The sequence below is a fragment of the Petromyzon marinus genome, chromosome 15 (genome assembly GCF_048934315.1).
Source record: "Petromyzon marinus isolate PM22_M1 ecotype Great Lakes invasive population chromosome 15, UKy_Petmar_22M1.pri1.0, whole genome shotgun sequence".
NCBI classification, from domain to species: domain Eukaryota; kingdom Metazoa; phylum Chordata; class Hyperoartia; order Petromyzontiformes; family Petromyzontidae; genus Petromyzon; species Petromyzon marinus.
In genome coordinates, this window is record NC_133681.1 from 21,916,775 (window position 1) to 21,933,944 (window position 17,170).

General features: G+C 46.3%; 1 long non-coding RNA gene across 2 annotated transcripts; it reads right to left on the reverse strand.

The window, feature by feature from the left end:
* Positions 1–4,456: 4,456 nt before the first annotated feature.
* Positions 4,457–10,275, reverse strand: LOC142924668 (uncharacterized). 2 transcript variants are annotated; one of them, XR_012941782.1, is made up of 5 exons: positions 10,081–10,275; positions 7,521–7,601; positions 6,212–6,452; positions 5,474–5,609; positions 4,457–5,079 (listed from the first exon to the last, which is right to left on the reverse strand). It is a non-coding gene; the product is annotated as an uncharacterized LOC142924668 (long non-coding RNA). The 2 variants fall into 2 exon arrangements; XR_012941781.1 differs by having other exon boundaries at positions 7,521–7,684.
* Between the last annotated feature and the right edge of the window lie 6,895 nt (positions 10,276–17,170).

The following is a 17,170-nucleotide window of genomic DNA, read 5'->3' on the forward strand; positions in this document are numbered from 1 at the left end:
TGTGGACCTGTGCAGCACGTGGTGTTATTCACGAAGGCCTGCATTGCATACATCATCCCGGACACGCCATCCCATGTGCGCGCCTGCAGGCGCCGCGAGCGCTTCGTCGTACAGACGATTCTGCAGCAGGCAGAGCTGGGCCGTCTCCGTAACACCCTCCTCACCGATGCCCCCAGCTCACCGCCATCTCCTCAATTCCACGTTGAGGATGAGCAGGCAGAGATGGGCCTGCTTCGCTGCTCGCTGCATAAGGAGTCTCCTGGCGTATTGCACCCACCCCAGCCGTGCCACATGGAGAATGAGCAGGCAGAGAAGACTGGTGACGACTCACTGCTGAAGGGATCCGAGGAGGAATCAAGCAACGAGGATTCGTCAACTGTCTTCTACAGCGTATAAATCTACTCTGGCTTTTAAAGGAGGCTGCTATCCTAACTCTGTTTGCACGTGGACAAGGACATTGCAGTCGAGGACTATCTGTATATATATTAATAAATACGTTTATGATTTAACATGTCTCAATCATCTCATGTCTTTTCATACGAATCACGATGTGAATGAGGAAAACTAGAAATTATTGTTGTTTTGTATATATTTTAAATTTTGGTTTAACATGTAGGCTTTCGCGCCCAATATCATCCATAGAGGTGTTTTTTGGATTAGATCGCATACATATATAAACGTGTCGTTAAAACCCGCCACCACTCGACACAGCCAACTAGTAAGGGTTGTCACGGAAACAGAACAAGCCAATTCATCACTGGTACTTTGGAGAGCCAAGCCACAACATTTACAATTGGAGTACGACGTTTTGCCAGTAATTACAACTAGCTTCATCAGGCGACAGCCAGATTTGTGGCACTCTCGCGCAAAGTGGGGGGGGGGAGATTACCGAGTCAACGTGCATTATGCATGTGCATTATGAGAGCCCTTTGATCTTGTCCTTCCTGTCTATTGTGTATTAAAATAGCCGTACCAATTGTAATCCCTATTGAAGTATGCTGCCCTTTATAGGCATGCATTTAAATAATGTATTATTTGTTGGCACCCGTGTTCAGCAGTAGCAGAACACACGTGCCAACAAGGACACTCAGTTGATTCTAATGTTGAAGTTCTGTGCAAAACTAGCTACTACTGCCCAAGAATAATTCGAGAATCTATCGAAATTGGAAGAAAAATTTACAGTTCGGATAGCTACCGCCTTTGTGCTGTGTGGAAGCGACTCATCAAATAGTACATTAGATGAAACTCCGAGTACCCACTCAGGAGGTATAGTGGTAAAACAGTGGAGGAAAAAAAAGCATTTTTTTTTATTTGCCCTTGTTGAATGATAGAGTCGATACACACAGCAAGCGAGATTAAGAAAGCGCATCGGAAGAAATACCGGAGGAGAGAGAGAAGACAATTGCTTGCTGCAGAAGGAAAGGCATTCCTACCGAGGGAGACAAGTTGACAAAGATTTTGATCATGGGAACCGGTGGCGTGGCTCGATCTTCCCTATGTGCGCAACACGCTACCGAAGGAAAACAGAAAATCCTATTCAAAGGCTAAAATAAGCTCCATTTTTTGTATAAGAGCCCGATAAACAATAACCCCATCCATAGACTGAGGAAGAAAGGGAAGAGCCTGAACAAAGGGGAGGAGATTACGACGGAGATGGGTTGGAGGTGGAGAGAAGGGGAGAGGGGAGGCCGTAAAGGCAGCTGCACATTCAAGGAAAGCGGTGTAGAAAGAGTTGAACGGGGACATGGAGACAGCAGAGACAAGGGTGGAGAAAGAGGAAGAGAGGATCTTTCAGTGCTCGCTACAGGAAACCCACAAAACTGAATTTCCTAAACTCGTGTCGCCTCCGTGACAGCAGCACCACGAACGCCACAGACTCACGCTCCCCAAATCGACAATACCATCTCCATTGCCGACCAGCCACGAGATGGTTGCTCTCAACACCTCGGTCGTAGTGTAAGCAGCAAAAGACTTCCGGCTGGTGAGCATCCGGCCATTACGAGGGTTGGAAAGAAACTGAAGCACGGGGCGACTCCCACAACCTTCGGGTATTTCCAAACTGGATGACGTCTTGGGATGAAGCTAGAAGTAAGCCAAATCTGCACTCAATAAATGGGACAAAGATTCCAGAGAAGCCTCCAGAAATGTCACAGGAGGCGCGGGTGTGAGAAACCAGACTCCATGTGGGGTCCTCCAGACCTTTGCCCTCCAGTTCATCAACATTTGTAAAAGCAGGACGTCTCAAAGGTACGTAGCATGGGTGAGGTACGAGGTTGAGAACCACGTTCCGAGATTAGGCGCTTTGACAGGTTGGGGTCCGAGTAAACTTTTAATGGAGCTCACCCTACGACATTACAGATAGAAGGATAGTGTGCCGGCACAATCCGGACACCCTGCTACACCGAAACAATCTGCTGCATCAAACTCCCTGGTACAGCTAAACACTGGCACGATTGCGCTCAAATACACACAAACTCTCGCTCGGCCAGTTGGTACACAGGTTGTCAGTTGTGGGGGATGCGGGCCCCCGGCTCCCCCCCTGGGGGAGGGCTGATCTCGAGAGGGCTGCGGGCTCCGGACTCCTCGCTCGAGTGAGAGCAGCCGCTACTCGACTCCTCGCTCGCGGTGAGAGGGCTGCCGCTCTCCGGCTACTCTCCTCACGGCGCAGCCCCTCGGGTCCGCGGGTCCTGTTTGTGGGGCATAGCTCGGGGCTGGCACGTGGCTGCCTGGAATCAATCCGTCGCTTCTCAGCCACTCAAACGCGACGTCTCCGCTCACACAACCCCGCGCACCACTCACACGAACTAAACGGGGGGTCAGGGGTCAGAGGGCAATGACGTCCTTCGCACACGCGTTGCCGCCGATGCCGGGCAATGGAGATTGTTTAAAGGGCTGCGGGGCGGGGATTTGGAGTCGGTTTTAGAGCGACACACCAATCGCACGCGCAGGACGGGGGGGTCGGGGGTCAGAGGGCAGGGACGTCACTCGTACACGCGTAGCCGATTGGGGGGCTGTATGGGAGGTTATTTAAAGGGCTGTGGGGGCGGATATTCGGGATTGGTGTTAGCCCGCAGTCACGAAAGCTTTAAATCGAAATTTATGTTAAGTGTAATGTGTTGGTGTTAATAAATAGTGTTGCCTCCCAAGAAGTTGTGTGCGCCTATCTCAGCCCATTACATATAAGTGTAGACATGATTATGTAATTCTTGTGTTCATACAAGTGTAGTGACACAGCGCTGACTGCTGTCCAGCAGCGGCAACTGCAGTGGAAAGTTTGCACACACGCCATTGAGCATATATACGGGTGTGCCGGCCGGGCAGAGGAATTGGGGCAAGGGTCATGGAAGACCTCATAGGGAAGCCTCTGGAACCCTCTGGTCGGTTCGAGAAGGGAGGCGTGGATAGGGCAGAGCCAAGCCGCACCGAGTAGAATATAGAATATAATATAAGCAGCGGAGAGCGACAGCTCTGGGCTGCCGGTTCTGGGAGTGGACTCGTCTCGACGTCGCTGTCGTTGCCACCGCATTCGCCCAATCATTGCGTGGCCAGACAGTCGTTGGCCTTCTCGGTCGACGACATCGGTGCAACACGGACAGGGTCGTGTCTAGGCCGGGCTCTATGGCAACGTGGTCGAGAGAGTGAGGCCGGAGTTGGTGTGAACAAGATAATAAAGAGACGATGTCTCCTGCAACTACCTCGTCTCCGACAGTGTGTGCGACACACACCACACGTCGGAAGGAGAACACTTCACAAGTATAAATGCTGCCTGTGTCAGTCGAGTCACATTTGCTCTAATTTATTTTGATGGTGACCTAAGACAGGAGAAGCAAAATGCACTTCTTCAGGAAGTGATATTTTTTTCATAATGCAGAGGCTGTGCCTGATACACATCTTTCACGTGTTGTTTGGCAACCCTGGTGCCCAGTAAACGCCATATGGCCAGATCTTTGCATTGAATTCCAAGTATTAATTCCTCCATACTTGTGCACAGTTGAGTTTTTATTCCATTCCCTTCATGAACCATGTTTTTGAACTTTACATCATAGTAAGATAGTACATGCCGATGAATAATTAATAGATGCTTGAAAACATCTATCCCCCACCATCTGCCTGTGTTTGGCCTAAAACCCAATCACCCAGAATGCCCAAATTCACCTTACATACTCTAGGAATGTAAGCAGGTTAATGCCTGTATATCCATCACAATCATCACTCCCAAATGTGAAGACATGTCACGAGACTCGCTGACTTTTCTTAAAATACTTGAGAAATACAAATCATAGCTGAATATTTTCAATTCCATGTGTATAAGCCTTTGTCTCAGATTTATTGTAAAATAAATATACATGTACAATATAAACATTCAAATATCAGAAAATATTTAATGTATGTTGAATTTCTTTCACACTGTACATAACCAACCATGCTAAACAAGACATGATAAAAACAATCCAAGTCATGGGTTGCATACAATATGCAACTTTGGTTTATTGATTACAAATTACATAAAAGGTTCTGAAATTTTACAATACAGGTATAGTGCAATCTAAATAAGCAAATGTACTTTTACAGTGATTTCCCAAATGTTTATAACTACACAAATACTAGCATGTATGTTCCCAATAAAGTAGTCTCCTTCCAAAATGGCTAAAACCAAAATTAGTTTAGTTGTGCTCACAATATTGTTCACATATCCGTTCTATTTCAAGTGACATTTGAGTCTGTATGGATTTGCTGTGCAAAATACTGCTGCAACCATTCAATAACTCCAACCTTGAACGAACTTTATCACATTTTTCCAATACTTTGTTGTGGCACTTCCATTAACAGGGCAATTACTGTGCCCCATGGGCCCCACAAGTTCACAAGTAATTGCGATTCACACCACAGCACCTGAAGTACCATTGATGTTTAACAACCATGAATTAGCAGGACCAAGCGAACGTATCCTTCTGAGTAGAAACCTCGACCACCGCCATAAAATGCTTTCGGGCTTTCTACATCACGGGTAGTCAGCCATCCTTGTTCTCCTTGATGGTGTCAACCAGCTCTTTCAGACGCGACAGGTGGTACACGGCCCTGAGAAGAGACACGATTGAGAGAAAATTACTTGGTTGACTTATTATCAAGGTGGAAGCCAGAAAAATCTCACCAAGTCTCAGGAGGGTTTGGCAGTGATATTTTGCAAATTTCATCAGCGAGTGGTATGTGAGAGGAAAACGGAGAACCCGGTGAAAACAGAGGGAGTAAAATGCAAAACTCCGGATATAGATTCAAGATTCCATTGCCGTATTACTAACTCCTGGTTACCTAGCAGCCAAAATCTATAATATATGCTATTTCAAAACAGTCTCCCATCCAAGTAATAACCAGGCTTACCTGCTTAGCTTATAACATTCAAAATCTGACATCATACTTAGAGGCGGTGCAGCCTCTATGCTGTGCGTGAGTGTGGATATAAAGATAAATTCACAATGGCGTGGAGGGGTTTTCCCAGGGACGATCAGCCCCTAGAAAGACGTCCGTGTTGAAGCTGCCCGGGGAGGGGGCCTCGAAGCCAGGGGAGTCCAACTCCATGTGCGCCCTGCTCAGCAGCTCCTCCAATGAGGCTGTGCATCAAGAATCACGCATCGCACGTCACAACCACATGGGTGGCCGCTCAGCCGTCTCTGTGAGAAAAGACTGAATATGTACCTGAAAACATATGAAATGTCATCTGCTATATACAGACTATATATATACACACACCTAGGGATCTATTGTCCTCTGACACGGGCTCCTCGTTGGCTACATTCGTAAGGCCGGAGATATCCAAAACTTTGAGCCACTCTGGGTACTTTGGTCTGCTTTGCGGGCTCTGAGCGGCACCTGCTCTCTTTGTGCTGGTATCCGTCTCGTGGCTGCTGGTCTGGGAGTCCACATCGCAGTCACGCAGCCAGGCCGGGTACCTGAGCTCAGGAATGCTCGTGATCCCCGACACATCCAGCTTATCCTTTTGGCTTGTCAACCACCTGAGATAGGTACTTGTCGCACAGCCGCCGTTCGGCAAGTGCTCACGCCTAGTTGCTTCACTGCTCCGTAAGTACAACAAAACATTCGTCTGGTTAGAAAAGAAATAATTTTCGGGCTTTGCCGACAAATTTAATGGCATCACGGCCTTGTTGCTTCTCGCTGTTGAGCTCAACCGTTTAGTTGGCTTATTGCCCCTCACCAATGATGCGCCGAGGCTGTGCGCGGTGACCCCGAGAGATGACCGCTTGCCTCTGTGCGACACTGCGAGGTCTCGGTGGGCGCCAGGCGAGCGGAGCAAGGACTTGGAGGAACCGTCAACTGGCGCCGCTAGGAGCTGGTCCGTGGTTAGACTGACCGTCGGGCTATGAGCCACGACCGCTGCAGCGCAGCAGTGAGGCTGCACGTGCCCGAGATGAGGTCCTCCACAGGCAGCATGCCACCTGCAATGTAAGACCCACAGACATTTTACTGGTACACAATGAATTTGCTCTCCCCTAGATTCCTTGACCCCTGAACGGCAATCCTGCAATGTTGCCTTACTTTGCACCATCAGTAACTAATGATGTTATCCGTTTGTGGAGTTTGTGAGAATATGGGATAAATCAGTGCATGAGCTGTTATTGTTTAAACTTCAGATGTGTCCAGTCTAGGATCTGCAAATTTTGACACAAAGGTTGGAGGATCACTTAGATTTCACAAACTTTACAAACTCGATAATCAGTGAAGTTGCTGGAAGATGACAGGAGAAAGAAATGCATGCACCGACCTATCTGTTCAGACCTATGCTATCCTCTCATATGCGTGTGCTTACTGTGGATAGTTTTCTCTGACATAAAATGAACTCATTAATGGAATTTGCCAAGCATCCCAGTGTGGGACTCTCACGAAAATGTATCTTTAGACCTTATTAAGGGTTTTTTTTCTAGGGGAATTACATTACATTCATGATAGCATAGCATAATTGACAAGCACCCAGTACAAGCAAAAAAAATGGGGTTCTCCTCTCCAATTATCCCCCATCCAGTCAACTAGCTTCGATACCTTATGAGACCTCCTTTGCCAGTAACAAGATATAGTAATAGGTTTTTACCCTTTTATCTGGCACAAAAACTGACACTTTTATACAAGGGATCATGTTTGCGATAACCACAACGCAAGTAGTCAAAATGCAAACAAGAAGACGCTAAGAATAAGAAGACGCCTTTTGGCGTCTTCTGGTCCAACACCAGTGGAGACTGGGATCTCAGAAAAGCCGTCTCGGGTGTGGACCAATCAAATTCAAGGACAGTGCATATTATCAGTTGTCTTTTTTGTTTGCATTTTGACTACTTGTGTTGTGGTTATTGCAAACATGATCCCTTGTATAAAGGTGTCAGTGTTTGTGCCAGATAAAAGGGTAAAAACCTATTACTATAGCTTCAATACCATTGCACCGCCTGCACACTCGATAGCCACTCAAGCGCAAGCACCACGGAGTGATTCCTCGCGTGGCGAGAGGCGCAACCCACCCTCATCCACACTGCGCATCCTCCTCTCCTCCACGCGTCTCCGCTCCGCCATGCTGCGCGGCGCTGTGCTCTGCACGTATCCTGGGTGGCGGTGACGCACAGATTCCGCTCTGCTCAAAGTCCTCGATGTAGGCGTCCAGCGCACCGCTCGCCTACGAGCAGCACTGCTCTCCGCACACCACAGGGCTGCGCTAGCCCCCGCTTCCGGTCCGGAGCAGCGTGCTGCCCAGGCTGCCGCGAGGGCTTGTGTCCGTCACCGTGCTGTCGCCCGAAGGGCTGTTTGTCTCACCACCGTTGCAGTACATTTTGTACGATTTGGGATGCCTGGACCGGATGGGGCCAGGGAGAGGAATGGCTGTGGCTACAAGGTCACCACTGGTCCTGGTATGGGGGGCACCATGAGGAGCTGCTGTGTGCGGAAAGTGGGTCCGCTGTCGCAACGCGATCGCATGGGCCAGTGTCGACCACTTCGCGTTAGGTCTCTTAAGCTACTGTGGCTGTTGTCCTTTTTTCAACAAAAATTCCAGCCTTTCCCATGGTTTCCTTCATCACACCTGCAAGCTCTATGTACAATTGAAGTGTCATAAATGCACTACCTGCCTACTACTACATTATGAATGATATACATTTAAGAATTAGCTGGAGACAACTCCATGTTTAAATCACACTGTATTCAAAAGAGAAGGCTTAACATTTAACATTGGTTAACGTTTGGCATGCACACCTGCATATAAAAAAATTACCGTACTACTAATACAATGAATGCTAAATATTAAGTGGTATTACAGTAGTATGACTACTTATATTTATATATTATCGCACCTCCGAAGAGCACGGTTGGCTTTGTACGATGCGAAAGAGGTTCAACACACATACAGAATACAATACTTTCCGAGCACATTATGCGTACCGAACCTCCAAGTTCCTTACCCTACCCTGAATAAGAATGTGTGCGGAGTACAGCTCCTTTTTAAATCCATTGCTGGCTGACAGCTGTCCCATGCTATGCAGCTCCCAGGGGGAGGGGTTATTTACCATACTTCACCACGCTGGTCAGTGTGAGTTTGGTGATGGCAGGGGGCTATAGAAGTGCATTACAACCATGTACTGAATATTGCTGCACTGATGGCAGGGGGCTATAGAAGTGCATTACAACCACGTACTGAACATAGCTGCATTGGTGGCAGGGGGCTATAGAAGTTCATTACAACCACGTACTGAATATTGCTGCATGGATGGCAGGGGGCTATAGAAGTACATTACAACCACGTACTGAATATTGCTGCACTGGTGGCAGGGGGCTATAGAAGTTCATTACAACCACGTACTGAATATTGCTGAACTGGTGGCAGGGGGCTATAGAAGTGCATTACAACCACGTACTGAATATTGCTGCACTGATGGCAGGGGGCTATAGAAGTACATTACAACCACGTACTGAAAATTGCTGCACTTGTGGCAGGGGGCTATAGAAGTACATTACAACCACGTACTGAATATTGCTGCACTGATGGCAGGGGGCTATAGAAGTACATTACAACCACGTACTGAACATAGCTGCATTGGTGGCAGGGGGCTATATTAGTTCATTACAACCACGTACTGAATATTGCTGCATGGATGGCAGGGGGCTATAGAAGTACATTACAACCACGTACTGAATATTGCTGCACTGGTGGCAGGGGGCTATAGAAGTTCATTACAACCACGTACTGAATATTGCTGCACTGATGGCAGGGGGCTATAGAAGTACATTACAACCACGTGCTGAATATTGCTGCACTGGTGGCAGGGGGCTATAGAAGTACATTACAACCACGTACTGAATATTGCTGCACTGATGGCAGGGGGCTATAGAAGTGCATTACAACCACGTACTGAATATTGCTGCACTGGTGGCAGGGGGCTATAGAAGTACATTACAACCACGTACTGAATATTGCTGCACTGGTGGCAGGGGGCTATAGAAGTGCATTACAACCACGTACTGAATATTGCTGCACTGATGTTCGCCACGTGAGAGCCACACAGCAGGACAATGCTATACTGTACAATATTGAAATGATTCTCCTACAAATACTAAACATTGTCTTAACAATCAATACTACTTTTAACATGAACAATAACTAATAAATGCACGCGTAGTAATCGCCGTGCTAACCCTTAGCGTGCAATGTGAGCAGAACTTGTGTTGTAAGTCGTACCCAGTCCATTACCGTGCCACACACTCCCATTAACAAACCAACGACATTTACTGAATGTCCTCCTCCTTTACACGGCACAACCAGACAACACTTTGCACACCGAAGTGTCCAAGCCGCGTGCTGAGTGAAGCAAACCCCATTCAATTCTAGATTTAAAGCTTTCGTGACTGCTAGGATCCATACTCTTTGGTTCTATTGGGTAAAGTCACGTAGGTGAAAATTGTTATTTTATTTTCACCTACGTGACTTTACCCAATAGAACCAAAGAGTATAAACCCCATTCACTCTGCGCTCAGCGTTCAACAAAGTTGAACCTGGCTCGCCCTCACGCCTGCCCATCTCTCTCCGTCTCTCACCGGAGATTATTCCATTGATCGTCTTCGCCTTGCCGTCCAGAGATCCGTGTGGATTATCCGTGAGGGTAGTTAAAGGTCGCGGTTATTCGGAGAAGTTTTTTTTAATTAATTTTCCCGCCACAACCGCCGCGTCGCCAACGGCCGCTGAAGGCGATGTCCGAGACGCGCGGCCTGCGCATGCGCACTGAGGGTTGAGAGAAACCTGCGGGGAGGGGCAGCGGGGGGCGGGGAAGCCGCCGCCGTTGGCCACACCCACATTCTGGCCACGCCTATATTGAACCGACGTCACGGTGACATCATTCTGGGTCGGACTTTATCGTGGGCTGGCTGTGCACGCGAGGAGCTCCTGACTTCTGACTCTGAATTCGAGAAAAAATCAAAGATTCACGATGTCTACCTTCGTCGAGATAGGTAAAGTTTAACGTTAGTGTTAGAGATGTGTGTTTGTGTTAAATGTTGAGCCTGTGGACAAAACTGCTGGGGATGTGCCAGATGTCTCCATCTAACGTTAAGGAGGTTGGAGCCTGGATAGTGCATACCAGGTGTTACAGGCTACATGATGGGAAGCAGAAGGCATTCTAGTAAAATAGGTTTTTGTTTGTACGTTAATGCTCCTCCTTTTCCTTTACCAACCCATACTCACCGGCATGGTGAAGTATGTGCAAATAACCAACACGATTCGTGCGATCGTCAAGAGGCTCTCCAGCAGGGGATTGGCAAAAGGCCGTATAGGAGCAGTTTTGTGAAAAATCATTGATTCTTTCATAATGTACATCTATGATTTATTATTATTGTTCATGTGGGTAACCTCGGCGAGGGGGGAAGCAAGGTCGGGAAGAGCGGGGGATGGGGCCGCTTTTGACCACGCCCATATTTAGGTGATGTCACGCCCTTTTGCTGTGACGTCACTATAGCAGGGAGTTATCCTTGGCTGGCTGTGCATGAGGAGCTCCCGAGTTATAACTCACAAGATCTGAGATTAGACCAAAGATTCATGATGTCCACATTTGTTGAGATAGGTAAAGTGTAATGTTCGTGCTATGACGGGGCTTTGGGCCAGTTTTAAATATTGAGATCTCGTCAGTGTTTTAATCGGACGCTCAGCAGGGTTTGAGCCAGGATAGTGCATAACAGGTCTAAAAGTGTGGTGTCGGGCTACATGGTGGGCAGCAAAGGGCAGTCCATCAAAATTGGTTGTACTATACATACTATACGTCTTCACCAACCCACATTAACCAGAGTGGTGAAATGTGGATTTGAAGCTTTCGTGACTGCAAGGATCCATACTCTTTGGTCCCTTCACCTGATGAAGGCCACTTGTTTTGTGGCCGAAACGTCGTGATTGTTGTCCATTTTATTTATTTATTTTTTCCCTACGTGACTTTACCGAATAGAACCAAAGAGTACGTATGTTATCTCCCACGCAATATGGTATCTCCCTCGCAAGATGTTATCTCCCGCGCAAGATGTTATCTCCCTGACAAGATATTATCTCCCTCACAAGATGTTATCTCCCTGACACGATGTTATCTCCATGACAAGATATTATCTCCCTCGCAAGATGTTATCTCCCTCGCCTCGTATGCAGGAAGTCCGTGAGTTCGATCCAAATTGTGACGCCTCTCTCTCTCTGTCTTCTCGTGGCCGCGTGGATTATTCCCTGGGTCCTCCGGTTGTTCCTTTAACATTTAGAATCAACGTGCTTTCAGAGTTATTTGGCTGCTATAAATTTCCACGTGATGCGAATTATTTTCCACCTCGCTACCAAGCCGCGCCAGGGCAGTGCCGAGCCAGCCCCGTGTGGCTCTCAAGGCACCAAGTTATGTTTCCACTGCGGAACCCGAGCCGTGCCACGGACGTCACGTGTGACGAGCGCGTCGAGACGCATGTGGGTGGTGTAGTGCAGTAATTTTTTTTTTTACTCGGGGGTACGCGGACCCCTGGGGGCTATGTGGCAATGCCCCAGGGTGTACGTGAGATAATGTATAAATATGTGAAATCATATCGGACATGAGTCATTGGTGAATAGTCATGTATGAATCGGACAATGTAAAGTAACTACGATACAATTTGTATCCACGTGGTAACCTGGAACGATATGAAAGCACTTTCTAAACTCACTGATCGTACACAATGTGGGTTTACAAGAGCAGCCAGGGAACTAATGACGTCTCGTGTGCAGAGCTTCCGTTTAATTTGTTTTTATTCGCTTGCAGTTACTAGCAGCTGGTTAGGATATACCTCTCACAAAGTGGACAATTGGTTAAAATATTGACGTTCATTATTCACACGTTGATTTCTCAGAACCACGTTGGGTCAAGGGGGGAGTGGGGGGGGCTACTCGGTTTAAACTAAATTCAACAACGAGGGGGGGCACCGGTAGCCAACAACGGTTGAGAACCACTGGTGTGGTGTGCGCTGGTGTCCTTACCGTGCACTCACCGAATGTCACGCACAATGTACGCGTCATTATCCCCGCCCCTGGCCCTGCTTGGCCCCAAGCCATATTCAGACACCGCGTGAGGTTAGCGTATCCCGGTTTTTGGTTCTAGCGCAACATGGAAAACGGCCAGTGGAGAACCAGGCAATAGAAATGTGGGAGGCACTGTTGGCACGTCCATATAAAACTGCACATGTTTTCCCGTGGATACAAAATGCAGGTTAAGAGGAAGAATCGAGGCACGGTGATAAAAAAAAACGTGATAACCCAGCAGGGTTTGAGCCAGGATAGTGCATAACAGGTCTAAAAGTGTGGTGTCGGGCTACATGGTGGGCAGCAAAGGGCAGTCCATCAAAATTGGTTGTACTATACATACTATACGTCTTCACCAACCCACATTAACCAGAGTGGTGAAATGTGGATTTGAAGCTGTCGTGACTGCAAGGATCCATACTCTTTGGTTCTATTGGGTAAAGTCACGTAGGTAAAAAATAAACCAACAAAAATCACGACGTTTTGGCCACAACACAAGTGGCCTTCTTCAGGTGAAGGAACAGAACTGTCGGGACGACAGCACTTCAATTGAAATGTGGTCAAGTAACCACCATGATCTGTGTGGTCACGGGGAAGCTCTCGCAGAAGCTGACAAGCTTCCATCTTGGCAGTAATTATGTTGCTTCTTTTTTTACTCTCAGCGTCTCTGCAGCGCTTGCAGCGCTCGCACTCCTCGCCCCATTCACCCCCCACTCTCCCCCTCTCTGACTTATTTAACTGCCCTAACCCTGGTTTCTCTCCCACTTCAGTAAAACAGTTTCCTTGCTGTGGTTGTCACACCTGATGATGAGTGCTTATGTTGCATTCGAAACGTCGTGATTTATTTCTATTTCTATTTTTTTTTCCACCTACGTGACTTTACCGAAAGAACCAAAGAGTATAGCTGACAAGCTGTCAGGGCAAAAATGACTTTGCATATTCCAACTAATATTTTTTGCCCTGGTTTGTGTCTGACCATGCTGGGCACGGCTTTGTTAAAGTGTACGATATTCAATGGGGTAAAAGTCCCCTAATGGTAATACAACTTTATACCACAGGTGTACTCACACTGGAGCAGCGTCGACATTTATGAGAAAGCTTTACACATGAGTACCATGTGCGGTTCTTTACCGACATTCCCATCCCTGCACCTGCCTCCCCTGTCCCTAATGCAATGAACCCTCTACCCCCACATTACCTATGCAGAGCTCGTGGAGAGAATGAATGAGGAGGAGGGAGCGGAGGGGCATGAGGCTCAGCCTTCAACGGTGCCACAAGACTTTTCGACGTCATCATTTCAATCTACCCTGGCCCAGGTACGATGCGGCACAACGTGGATTTGCACAGCCTATAAATTAACTTGGCTAATGTCAAAGATGGGAGATTCCTGGTATTTACAGATTTAGTTGTTTGCATTCGCCAACTAATGGGCCCCAAAGTGTAGACATGGCTGCTCCTCATTTATAGATTTCCAGCCTTTGCAGCAGTGCGTTTTGGTGACTATACTGTGCTGATGAGTCCGAATGAGGATTACACCGGTCCACAGTTGCATATCACTGCATAACTGCTGCTGTTAGTCTGTCACATTTGCTCACCTTTATTTTGATGGTGGTTTAAGATACCATTACCACAATGCACTTTAGAAAATACTGATGTTTTTTGTATAATGCACAGGGGCTAGATGCTTTGTGTACATATTTCTCCAGGTCTCTGGTTTCCTCCCATAGCTAAATGACACAGTGTAACTGGTATTGGCCAAACGTACCAATGCTGAAAAAATACATGCAAATTATTCAATTGGAATTAAACTAAGCAACTTCGTTCTCGACTGCAAAAAAACAGAACTTGGTAGGACCCTCCTTGAAAATAAAAATGTAAACTCATTGAGGTTTTCCTGGGTAAACTAGTACATCATCATAGCAATAAACAACTTGCATACAAATAGCAGATTAACTTATGTCCTGATACATGTATCATGAGCTTATGAATAAATATACATTTCATGCATAAGCTATTACATCTCTCATATTCGTGTGTGTGCTTGCCTTTGCGTGTAGGACACTGTCTACTTTTGCGATGGAGTCCGTCGGATCGATTTCATCCTCGCGTTCGATGATGAGGTCCATTCTCAGGACGCCATCAACAATCAGGTGAGAACGAGGAACCTACAAATAATGCTCCACCTTCCTGCACCCAGCATTATCACCCCTCCCCACGTGCAACACCACACGCCTCTAAACCTAGGTTTGACGCAGTGGTGCCAGCTCAGCTCTCTGACTGCTGAGTCACCCTGCCACCTCCATACGAGTCTTTAAATCCACAGTATACATCCTTTATCAAACTGTATCGTCAACTGCAGACCACGCTAGTCAATGAACGCTAGACTCCCATCACTCAACTCGCACATCCATACCCTGAACCATACGCCTCACTGCTTTGGCGAACAACAATCAATTATCGTTACGTATCACACTCCATCCACAACTCCTAAATAAATACACCACTTTCATATTGCAAACACCGACACCCAGACATAACTTACAGGATACATGTAATATCCACATTCTAACTGCCAAATGGAAAACTATTACAACAGTGCTGAAGTACCCAGTATGCATTCTCTGCAATATTGATGTTTTTGTTTATTTTGTTGCTATTGTACCCACGCACAATGGATCTATCTCCCTTGTAAAATAGCAAAGCAACTAGCTAAGTGAGACCATCCCTGTAACAAATAAGGTGAACTCAAACAGTTGATTGACAAAGAGCTGTGCAAATTTTTATTTTATTAAGGTCTGCTGAAGTGACACCGACTGAAGCAGTTCAGTGATGCTACTTTGCAGAGCCGTTCTCTGATTGATTCCCATGTGAGGCTCTACTCACTGTAAGAGTTCAAGAAGTTTCCTCACCTCTTGACTTGACTCCCACAGTGACACAACTGAGAACAATGTATAACACAGATGGTCAATTTTGTTTGACAGAAGAAGAGGACCGAATATCAGGCAAGCCTGATGAAGATGGGGCTAGATCTCGAGATTGAACCCAAGGAGGTAAGTTTCCTGCGTGTCTCTCTGCTATAGATGACAGACACTGTATACAAATAAAAAGGTGTTAGACTGTGATTGCTTCATAATATCACTGCTGGCATACATTCCTTGAGTAGGAGCGCTAAAGATCCCCGCTGGAGGGTATATGGCCTACTCTTCTATGCTTGCCAGACGTCTTGAAAGAGATAGCGAATACCCATACTTTACCCCACCATGCACAATCTTAAGATGGATTAATTGTGGCTTACCCATTTATACTGGAGGGTATAACAGTCTCCACCTTAATGTGGCATGCCAGCTATTTATACTGTAGTAATAAGTGTTCGATAACTGCACGTACATTATGCAATTTGCTTTTGGGTTGTGCCACACGTTGATCGGCACGAGGTGCTAACAACACGTGACACAAGCACGAAAATCCACGCGGCCGTGGACCCTCTTCCAAATGAGACCATCCGGTTCCCTTGAACTCTCACCTGGTCAAACAAAGTCTAATAAATACAACTAAATGCACTCATCTAGAGTCTGACGATGAACTTCGTGCCATCCACTAGGAGTCGGTGAGCGGACGCACCACCTTTGTGAAAGTACACGCGCCATGGAACCCACTCACCACCTATGCCGAGATTCTACACATCCAGGCAAGATTCTGATGGTCATTGTAATGATGATCATGATGATGCCGATGATTGTGATGATGATTGTGGTGATGATTGTGATTATGATGGTGATAATGAATGTGATGACAATAATGTTTGTGAAGATTCATCATGGTTGTGATGATAATTGCGATGATCATGCATGTGATACAGAGTATGATGGTGAGGGTGATGATTGTGATGATTATAATTTATGACGTTCAACGATAATAATCGTAGCACTGACATTACGAGATATCGAGAGACGTAAATATACAAACGGATTAGAAAAACGTACATTTGGAAAAATATGCATATTAGCAACATATTGACTCTTTTTAGAAAAGTGAATGGGCTCGGGAAGGGCACGTTGCTTGAAGGGATGATGTCTGCTGGCCGAAAATGACATTGGAGTGGCAGCAGAAGGAGAGAACGTGCCCAAGATGATGTATATCATAGAGATGGCGAGATAAGATTGGCTCATGTGCGTGTGCTCATGACTGGGGATATTGGTGGGACAACTTGAAGAGTGGGTGGGATATGCAGTGGAGGCTTTTGGCATATTAATTGTTGCATTATAGGACTTGTTGTATTATAGGACTTGTTGTATTATAGGACTTGTATTATAGGACTTGTATAGAATGTTGTATTATAGGACTTGTTGTATTATAGGACTTGTTGTATTATAGGACTTGTTGTATTATAGGACTTGTTGTATTATAGGACTTGTTGTATTATAGGACATGTTGTATTATAGGACTTGTATTATTATAGGACTTGTTGTATTATAGGACTTGTATTATTATAGGACTTGTTGTATTATTGGACTTGTATAGAATGTTGTATTATAGGACTTGTTGTATTATAGGACTTGTTGTATTATAGGACTTGTTGTATTATAGGACTTGTATTATAGGACTTGTTGTATTATA